The sequence below is a fragment of the Durio zibethinus genome, chromosome 17 (assembly GCF_047325235.1).
Source record: "Durio zibethinus cultivar Kanyao isolate XHJ-2024 chromosome 17, ASM4732523v1, whole genome shotgun sequence".
Classification (NCBI taxonomy): Eukaryota; Viridiplantae; Streptophyta; class Magnoliopsida; order Malvales; family Malvaceae; genus Durio; species Durio zibethinus.
The window spans coordinates 19,584,042-19,595,361 of record NC_143178.1 but is presented as its reverse complement, the minus strand read 5'-3'; the positions used below and the strand labels follow the sequence as shown (position 1 = coordinate 19,595,361).

The 11,320-nt window shown below is 31.6% G+C and overlaps 1 long non-coding RNA gene across 1 annotated transcript; it reads right to left on the bottom strand.

Moving 5' to 3' along the window:
• Positions 1–396: 396 nt before the first annotated feature.
• LOC149514087 (uncharacterized) lies at positions 397–1,854 on the bottom strand. The gene is made up of 3 exons (XR_016328979.1): positions 1,421–1,854; positions 780–930; positions 397–697 (listed from the first exon to the last, which is right to left on the bottom strand). It is a non-coding gene; the product is annotated as an uncharacterized LOC149514087 (long non-coding RNA).
• Positions 1,855–11,320: the final 9,466 nt, after the last annotated feature.

Sequence of the window (11,320 nt, the reverse complement as noted above, 5' to 3'; positions counted from 1 at the left end):
ATAATTTTGGCCGTAAAAATGTTTACATAACAATATAACTTTGGTTGCCAAATTTTTTACATAATAACAATTTTGTGGTTGCTAAATAATATTTTGTAACAAGTCTTTATATGATTACATATCATATTTCAGAACGAGTAAATTTCGTTTTAACTTTATTTTAACTACCTTATATTTCAGTTACAAAAACCTTGTTATCATTGCAAAATTTTTAATGCAACCAATTTTATTAATTATAGCAATGATTATTATCATTATAAAAAGATTTTATAAAATTTCTTTATGCTTTTCGCAAAACTTTATCATTGCCAATTATAAATTCATTTCATTTATATTTTATTGATAAATATAATAAAAAATTATATTTCAAATATATAAACTAATATTTTATTTTTTATTACAATAAATAGTAATCCTAACATTTTATTTAAATACAATAATTGGTCAAACAATCAATACAATTAATATTAACTTAAAAAGAATACATTTTTTCACGAATTACAATACATTTTTCTTAAAACACATAAAATAATTATAATTTATTAAACAGAGAGTAATAAAAAAAATTGTAAGCTATGATCTTGTCTACCTCTCTGAGTTCATCTTTTGCTTGAAGTTGGCCATATTTTAGCTCCTCATGATGGTCAACTCTGAGGTTTACTTCCTTCCTATCATGCTCCTATTGAAATCGAGTGACCTACAAGACAAGAATGAGATTAGAATTTTATAGTCTGCACTATCATAGCTATGCACTAGTGTATTACAAATTTAAGTTTGACCTTGAATAACTCTGTTCTAACAATTCTAAATGTACTCTGGAAACTCCATTTACAGCATTACCACATGTCCTACACACCATAAGAACTGCACCTCCTTTCCCTAGTTGAGCCAAGGAATCTCCAGCAACCTTTGTTTCTTCTACTTTGCCACCTTTAGGCAGCTCCAAAATTAATCTTAGTAAGAATAATTGCTGTAATAAAACTAAGCAAGGCGTTTTACCGCCAACTAATTTGTTCAAATGACTCTAAGCTATGAACATGCTAAACTTTTTACAATAATTTTCATAAATTAAGCTCAATTTCGATTTAGCAATTCACAAACACCCAAATTATCAAAGCCAAAAATAGAAAAGACTCAAATTTTAATCTTTTCACTACCCATATTCCATATAATTCAATAATTCAAATTAAAAAAAAGATAAATTAAGCAATATATATATTTTTTGCATAAACTGAAGTAAAATACAATTGATAAACACCAAAATTAACAAAGCAAACATTCGTAAATTTAAAAGAGAAAACATATATTTAAACAAAAACACAAAATTTCTTCTTTTCAACCACCTATAATCCCATGAATTCAGTAAAAAAATGAAATTTTCCCAAAAAAATTAAGAGAAAACCCAGAAAAAGAAACGAACCAGGGGCACTAGGGCATTCAAGAAGGATCTCTTCAGTCGAGCATTGGCGAATTTTCGGACCCGGGTAGTCATCGTAATTTTAACCTTGTTTTGCTCATCATTGAACTTATACTCTATCACTTTATTGATCCCATTCTCGTCGAGTCCGATTACTTGCCTTGATGTGAACAAGAAATCTAAATCCCCCGCGTCGTATTCGTAGCTTCGTTTGCTGAGTTGGATTCTAAGTCACTCCGGTTGCCATCGATTTCAAATTACCAAAAATTAAAAAAGAAAAATTTAGGTTTTTGGCTATGCGGGTAATCGAATCAGAAATAAAAGCGGTGATTGAGACAGCATTGTTTAAATGAATTGTATTTTGAGAAACGACGTCTTGTAGTTTCATTTTTTTTTTTTCTTTTATAAATGCTTTCATTGTTAAGTTGTTACCATAGTTCATATATTAGTATAATTTCTCTTTTTCACCAATAGTTGTTAGAGTAATAATAAAAGCTGAAAAAGAAAAAAAATATTTATATATATATTTTAAATTAATTAAAAAAATAGAATGATATAAAGTTTATTTATTTTTATGAATAATATAGACACTCATCTGTGTTCGGAGCTAATCGAATATAATATTATATTAGTGGGGCTACTATTAGTATTATTATATCATATTATATAGCATAATATATTATATCATAATCTATTAGTATTACTATTATATATTTATATTTATTATTATTACTATACCATATATACTACTATTACAATTATTTTTATTATTATTATTTTTCCTTTTTCTTTTCTTTTATTCTTTCCTTTTGTTCCAATCCGTACATGAATGAAAGAATCAGAATCTCAAATCAAAATCTCATCAATATGGTCATGGTCTTTAATGCCAAATCCAATTGGTGTAAATGCTGAAATTAACTGAGATCAAATCAAAGAGCTAGGATCACGTTCGGATAGAACCAATTCTAGAATTTAAGCCTAGATTGATTCTATCCATTTCTTAAAAATTCTCTTAAGACTGCTTATAAATTGAATCGAGAATCAGAGGAACTGGACATGAAGGAATTTTTTAAAAAAAAAAATAAAAAGTTTGAAAAATTTTTAAGAAGCAGGGTTTTTGAGATTTTGGGTCTGGGAATTCCTAGGTTCGAGATTTTGGGTAATTGGGAGGTTTGGATTTCTAGTTTTTGTCTCAAATCATTAGGATTGAAGTTTTGGAACACTGGGATCAAAGTTGAATTTTTTGGATTCTGAAAAAATATGGGAAAAACTAGGTTTAAGGATGAATTTTTGAATTTTTTGGTGAAATTTTTCGACGAAGGTTGAATTTTTTGGTGGGATTCCGATGGGTTTTCAAAAAATCGTTGGATTTTCTAGTTTTTGGTTGAAATTTTCAACAAGTGTTCTAGAAATTGATGGTTTTATAGTTTCAGGTTAAACTTTTTCAGTGTTGTTCTTGGCTATTTTAGAGAAAAGACATAGAATCCTAAAGTTAGAGAAAGGAAAAGGTTTGAGATTTTGAGGAAAACACGGGGTACCTGACCTATATACCTTCTCAAAATGACACCGTTTCTGCATACCTAAGATCCGCGCGTGACCCAATGACCCACGTGTCGACCTATCATGTTTCGTAGGTTTTCCTTTTCCATTTTCTATTTATTTTTTTATTTTTATTTATTTTATATTTTTAATTTATTTCATTTTATTTTATTTTCAATTTCTTTTATCTATTTTACTGATTTTTATTACATGTTTATTTTATTGAATATCTTATAAGATTCTATGGTTGTTTTTTTTTTTTTACAAAAATAGAAAAAAATGATAACAATAAGATTAAAGAATAAAAAAATAAAAAAATCTTTTCAAATATGAAAATTTGTAAATCAATTTAAAAAAATAAAGAAAAAAATAAAATCAAAAATTTATTTTTATTCTCCAAACTATTGAAAGATTGATTCAAATTAAGTCATACAAAACTATTAGGAAACTTAATGAAATTCTCAAAATTTTCACAAATCCTTTTGTAATAAAATCTCACTAAATTATTGAGAGATTTGCCTCAAAGTAAGTCCTACCAAACTATTGGGAGACTTTACTAATTTTTTAGAATAAGATACTTTAATAAATCTGACAACAGAGCCTCTTCAGGGTAAGACACTAGTCCCCATAAATACTCATGAGGTGAGAGAATTATATTAGATTGCTACCAAACTATTGGGACAATTTTAAGATTAATTCTTAGTACTAAATATTTTGGTAAAACTTAAATATTTTTAAGGCTTGGATAATCTGAAATCAAACGGGTACCATCCTTTAGATAAGCACTGTGAGGGTGCTATAACCTTTCTCACACATAATCGTACTCTCGAACCTAAAATCTGGTTTCACATATCAAAATCTGTTTCAGGTGGCCAATCACACCTAAACAAAAAAATATTGGTGGCAATTCCTCTAACCCATGTCTAGCTGTAGGTCAACAAATCCATACTTTATGACAGTTTGACGACTCCACTAGGGACATGGAGAGTCAAACCAATAAACGATTCCTTATTATCTAAGCCTTGCTTAATAAATTTAGGATTATTTTCTCTTTTTCCTATTTACTTCTTTTTATACTTGCTTAATTATTTATTCATTTATTGTATATATATCTATCATTCATTTGCATGTGCATAACATAAGCTTTCCACCCAAGCTTTACCCTTAGGAGGGAGTGAAGTACCTATGCCCTCATAAGATTTCATGTCTCCATATAGGCCTACAAAATACTTTCACTCAAATTAAATCCTTTCCGCTTGTAGCCTATGATGCGTAAAGATCGATGTGCCTTATTAATCTATGATGGATAATGATGTAAGGAGCAATTTGAGAATCTTTTAGAATTAACCCAAACTGTATATAGTTAACCTTAAGAGCCTAACCATAGATAGAGCCTTATCCTTCTACCCTTTATAGTTAACCCAAAATTCAAGGTCATGCTATTATCTTACTTACTATATGGTGCTTATTTTATGTTTTATTATTGAAATGACTAACTAATTTGCTTGTATTCTTTTATTTCTTTTCCTCTTATGCATATTTATACACATACTTATAGATGCATAGTACTCTTACCTTAAAAGTTATTTTAACAAAAACTCTTATAGACCCCACAGACTGCCAGGTTTGCATCTTATCTATGCTTTTAAAATGTGACTCACCTATAGATATGAAGCTAGAGTAAAAAAAGAAGCAATAAGAAGAAAGAGATTGCTTACCATCTGGTCATATCTCTACACTATAAAAAAAAGTTTGCTTGCTTTTCAAACAGAATGATTTGAAAAACTTATCAGATATATGGAATAGCAAAACTCTTTCAAAGTAGGAAATGTGTTGTCAGAAGTTTAGGCATATTACATATCTCTTGTTAATGGATATTGATAACACACTTATTAAGGTGATGGTATAGTTTTGGGGTCTTTTTTACCATTGCTTCATTTTTAATGAGGTTGATTCAGTACTAATAATAAATGAGTATTTAACTTTAGTGGGTATGCATCTACTATATCCAGACAGAATATATGTGAAGAAGCATAAATCAAAAAATTGCAAGAAGTTGGTCCAGATTTTAGGAGTGGAAAGAGAGATCATAGATTCATATATTCAAGAAAAAAGAGATCATAAAAGTATCCCATGAGAGGTCCTCCAAGATTTCATTGTTAAACATCTAGATGATGATCAAGAAATGAATGTGTTTGCTCTAGCCATATATGGGCTGGTCATTTTCCCTAAGGTTTTAGGCCACAATGAGATAAAAGTGATTGATTTGTTTGAACAAATTGAAAAGGGGTGTAATCCCTTACCAACTATTTTGGCAGAAACTATCAGATCTTTGAACTTTTATAGGTAGAATGACAAAGCACACTTCATGGGCTGTACACCATTACTATATCTATGGATGAAAAGCCATTTCAAATGCAAAAAGAGTGTTTTCTCCAAGCTTTATTTTTGTAATCAAACCCAATTTAGAGAATTTTGTCAGAATATTTAGCTAAAAGTAAAGACTCAGAAAGAGTGGAAAGGCTTATTGCAAAAGCTCATAGTCAGTAAAGTAAAATGGTTAGCTCTATGGATTGATCGAGAACCTATGTTGTATCAATGTGAAAATGAGACTGAGGTTCCATTTTTAGGTTTATGGGGATCAACGGGTTATGCACCACTGATGATAAGGAGATAGTATGGGGCCAAACAGTTTATTCCTATAACTTATAAGCTTAGCTAGTTTGACTATTTGTATGGGGAGCCTGAAACCTTTTAGAAGATTGATAGCATGATTAAAGCCTGGAAGAAGCCTAAAAGAGTAAGCCTTGGTCTATTTACTGATAGAGTCACTCAAGGTTATTTGATGTGGAAAACTAAAAGAAGCCAAAAGATTGCATCTATGCCTAAAGACCATTGCTAGTTAGTGAACCAAGAGCCAGAGAATATGCCCTTGGAGTTAGAACATGAAATGGAGAAAGAGAAACTGAAATAAAAAATTTTGGGACTTTAAAAAGAAAAAGAATAGTGGTAAAATAAAGCAAAAAAATATAAAGTCCAAGTCCATAAGATTTCCAAGTAATACAATAAGGCTCAAAAAGTTGTTAGAGAACGGGATGATAGCCTTAAGGAATTGAGGGAGCTGTAACAAGAGCATAAGAGATTACGTATATAGGTGTAAGCTAAAGAAATAATCAACACAGATCTAGCTCATGAGAATGAGGAGTTGAAAAAAGAATGTTCATAAATAGAAGATGATTATGTTGAAGTTTAGTAGGAAAATGAAATGCTCTTAAATTGTATTTTGACCCTACAGCTGAAGTGAGATGAACAAAAAAACCACATCAAAACAATCACAAAAAAGCACAAAGAATTATCCTATCAAGTGTGGTTTAACAAGAGAGAATGGTTAGAAAGACAAAGATATATGAAGCATCTCACAACTTAGATAGGCATAGCAATGATCTAGGTAGGTGAAATGACGGAACAGGTTAAGGCATTGAGAGCTTCGGTCACACTAGTAATGAAGAATGGACAGAGACTACTAAACTTCATTGAAGAGGCTAAAGACCAGTATGAGCAAGTTAGGCATTTCTATAGAGGGATAGCATTAGATTTGATGTAAAATAGACTCTTGTGGAATAAATTAAAGTTTACTTTTGTTGAAATTTTTAAAAGGGCAAACATTTTTCTTTTTTTCATGCATTGCATCACATTTATTCATTATCATGACACAGTCACTAATTTTAAATCATGGTACTAAGGTATAAGAATAGCTACACATTCATACAATTCCCGGGCTAAAGCCCACAAGATGGAACAGGACAATGCAAATCGTCTTCAATGGATAGAAAAGGCTCAGGAGATACTTAAAGAAAAATTGATTAAAATTATAAAAGCTTTGAAAAAGGCAAACAAAGAAAAGGTAATAGAGGAAGATACCTCACTTAAAGCTACTAAATCAACATATCCCTAGGTTTCGGTCCACAACAGACTCAAACTGTCCCAATCTTTCAACCATAATAGGGAACTTTTCCAAATTACAACTACCTGAGAATGACTTATACACCTAGTCGTGAGAACGTTCAAAGTTATAATAATCCCATTTTTATAAAAAAGACAACTGAGCCCATTTAACTCCTTATTCTAGATTAGACAAGAGAGAAAGAAAAGCTACAGGCAATGTGCCTTTGAAAAATTCTAAGATCGATCAAGCCATGAATAAGTTTGAGGAAATATTATAGACTGTAGAAGAAATTGATTTCTATGGATTCATGGGTGCAATAGGACTTTGTTTAGTACCAGATGTGGTAATGCCACCCAAATTCAAAGTACTAAAATTTGAGAAGTATGACGATATTAAATGCCCCATAACACATATACTAGTTACTATCACAAGATGGCATGCATATTTTTCAAGACAACTTAATTAGGTCTACAATAAGGTGGTATGTTCGTTGAATGGGACTTGTATAAAGTCATGAAAAGATCTAACCAGGTCCTTTATCAATCAGTATTACCACATCATTGATATGGCCCTTAATCACCTTTCGTTGCAAGAAATGAAAAAAAAAGCATCCGAATCCTTCAAGCAATATGCCTAAAGGTGGCAAGATGTAACTGCTTAGGTACAACCCCCTTTGATGAAAAAAAAACTATAGTGCTATTGGTGAGTACTCTAAAATCGCCATACTATGAAAGAATTATAGGAAATGTGACTAAAAACTTTGCTGATATAATGATTTCGAGAGAGATCATTGAAAATGCCATCAAAAATGGCAAACTTGAAAGAAGAGAGTCTTCTAAAAGAACACCTAAAAAGAAAGAGAGTGAGACTTAAGCTGTAAGTCTTGAAGGACAGCAATTTAGAAGTTACTTTCGACCAACCTATCCCACATATCACCATACTATGAACCATACTTCCACTTTCCTTTACTAACCAACTACATGACCTTTTTATCTATCTTCACCATGATCACCTGTTCATCTAATTGACATAACAAGTAGTGCTCCAAAACCATGAACAAGGGAAAGACCCACATTTGATCTTATACCTATAAGCTACATCAAGCTATATCAAGAGCTCTATAAAAATCACCTCATTTCCCCTATTCTTTCAAAATTACCTGAACCTCCCTATCTTAAATGGTATGATGCCACTGCCTATTATGACTACCATTATGGGGTAACAGGCTATTTTACTGAGAATTGTATTTCATTGAAGTAAAAAATGCAACATTTGATTAAAAAAGGGCTGATAAGTTTCAATACTAGTGGGAACTTAGCTCCTAATGTCAGGAAGAATCCCTTATCCAATCATATAGTCAATGCCTTGGATAAGGACAAAAAATATATGAAAGAAAGAGTGGAAGACATTAGCATGCCATTTGGGCAGTTATATGACACCATATATGAGGTTGGTTTGATACAACCAGTAGCCCTGTGCATTTACCATGGGATATGTGTCCCAAACCAAAGATGCAAATATCATAGTAGAGTCCTGAGGTATTCTATTGAGAGATGCCAACAGTTCCATCAAGAAGTATAAAAGTTAAAGGATTCTTATCAGATAGAGTTGTACAAGGAGTCAAAGGCCTTGAAAAATACTAAAGTGGCCATTACAGATAAGTGGGTGCCAAAGCCTATCACCATTTGATGCAATGAGAAGTTAAAATCAGTAGGTTATAAATTTATTCCCAAACTAGTAGCTTTCAAAGTCCCAAGCCCATTTCATTATAAAGATGAGAAAATGGTACCTTATAGATATGATTATGAAGTGACAACCCATTGGTAAGAAAAATGTATGCTAAAATCTAAAACTGCCAATATAATAGGTGTAGAGGGCATAAATAGAAGTGAGAGATATTATACTCCAAAAACCTTAAAGAAAATAAAAAAAGAGATAGAGAAACAGACTGAACCAGAAAAGATTATGGAGAAAGGCATCCCAAAGTCTATGCCAAAAAAGGAAGCTTGTGAGTTCTTAAAGCTAGTAAAGCATAGTGAATACTTTGTAGTGGAGCAATTGAATAAGATGTCAGCCAGAATATCTCTGCTATCACTTCTTTTGAACTCAAAATCATATCATAATGCCTTGTTAAAAGTATTGAATTAGGCTTATCTGACCCATAATGTGTTTATAGAATATGTGAATCACTTGGCAGAAAACTTAGTGGTATCGCATCATATCTCTTTCGGTGATGATGAGATTCTACCTGAGGGTAAAAGAAGGACCAAAGCTTTGCATATCACTGTTAAGTGCAAAAGCCATATAATAGCCAAGATCTTTATTGATAATGGGTCAGCTATTAATGTCATGCCTGTGTCTACTCTAACTAAGCTACCATTTAATATGTCTCATATCCAAAATAGTCATATGGTGGTTTGAGCATTTGATGAAACTAGATGCGAAGTCTTATGAGATGTTGAGTTACCCAAGTAGATTGGTTCGTTTGTCTTTAACATAAAGTTTCAAGTCATGGATATTTTTTCGTCTTACAGTTGCTTATTGAGAAGACCATGGATTCACGTGATAGGTGCGATTCCTTTTGCATTACATTGAAAAGTCAAATTTAATATGGAAAGCCAGTTGGTGATGGTGGCAGGAGAGAAAGATCTATTAGTAACTCAGCCCATAAACACTCTATATGTAAAAGCTATAGAAAAATCATTGAAATGCTCTTATCAGTCTTTTAAACCTGTTAATACTGTAGGTGAATGGCTCAAATTTAGCAAGAATGTAATAAACTAGATGATAAATAAGGGTTGAAATATTGGATTTGGTTTGGTTAAAAGTCTATAAGAGATAAGAGAGCTTTCTAAGATTAAAAACTATAGCGGTAGATTGGGTTTAGCCTATGCAATGAAAGAAATGCAAAACAGCAATAGAAGGACAAAGAATGGGCCAATGGTTATTTCCTATTTAAATGAAACCTTTATTCCTGAAGGATACATACACCCAAGAGCTGAAGAGGATACAAATGAAGAGTTAAAATGGGAGAAAGCTTTCACCAAGTTATCCATTCATATGGTGGGTAACGAAAACCAATATGAGGAACCTTTGGTTTACCTATGTCCACCTGGCTGTGAATTGAAGAATTGCAAAGTCATCCGAATGCTTATTATTTCTGATATTTTCTCAATGTAATCACGTATCCTAATTGCTTATGCCCAAAAGCAATAGGATAGTTTTTTATGTTTGGGCCTTTTATTTTTCATTATTTCAATAAAAATAAAAGCATGCATTTTGTCCATTCCTTCTATTCCTTCCATTATCCCATCAAAGCATCTCACTAATATTCCTTATTTCATTAATTTTTAGGTCCCTAAATGAACATGAAGGCAATCATGACAATGATCTGAAGTTTAAATTCAAAAATTCAATTAATATCGATGAACTTGATACTGAAAAGGACTCTGAAAAATACACTTTGTCAGATTTAATAAGATTAATTAAACAAGAGAATAAGTCCATTGAGCCTCATCAAAAAGTTATTGCAATGGTCAATTTAAGGGATATCGAGAACAAAAAAAAAGGCAAGGTTGGTATTTCACTTTTGATGATTGATAAACAATGGTTAGAGGATCTGCTGCGAGAATTTGTAGATGTGTTTACTTGGTCCTACCAAGATATGCTTGGCCTTAGCACTAAAATAGTGGAACATAGGTTACCCTAAAGCCAAAATAAAAGTCGGTGTAGCAAAAGTTGAGAAAAATAAAACTAAAGATATTGCTGAAAATTAAAAAAGAGGTAAAAAAATAATTTGATGTCAGTTTTCTGCAAGTAGCCAAATATCTTGAATGGGTGGCTAATATAGTTCCTATCCCCAAACAGGATGGAAAAGTACAAATGTGTGTAGACTATCAAGATTTGAATAGGGCTAGTCTGAATGATAACTTTCCTCTACCTCACATAGATACATTAGTGGATAACATGGCTCGACATTCAATGTTCTCTTTTATGGATAGATTTTTTGGTTATAATCAGATAAAAATGACCCAAGATGATATGGAAAAGACCATCTTCGTCACTATATGGGGAATTTTCTATTACAAGGTCATGCTTTTCGGACTGAAAAATACTAGGGCAACTTATCAGTTATGGTAACACTTTTTCATGATATGATGCATAAAAAATTAAAGTATATGTGGATGACATGATTACAAAATCCTAAAAAAAAGAAGACCATGTAGCCAATCTCAAAAAATTATTTGAGAGGTCAAAAAAATTTCAACTCAAGCTGAATCCGTCTAAATGCATGTTCAAAGCTAGGTCAGAGAAATTATTGGGATTTATAGTTAGTGAAAAGAGATAGAAGTTGATAGACAAAATCTAGGCTATTCAAAATTTATCCCTTCCAAGCACCTAAAAAAAAGTTCGAGGCT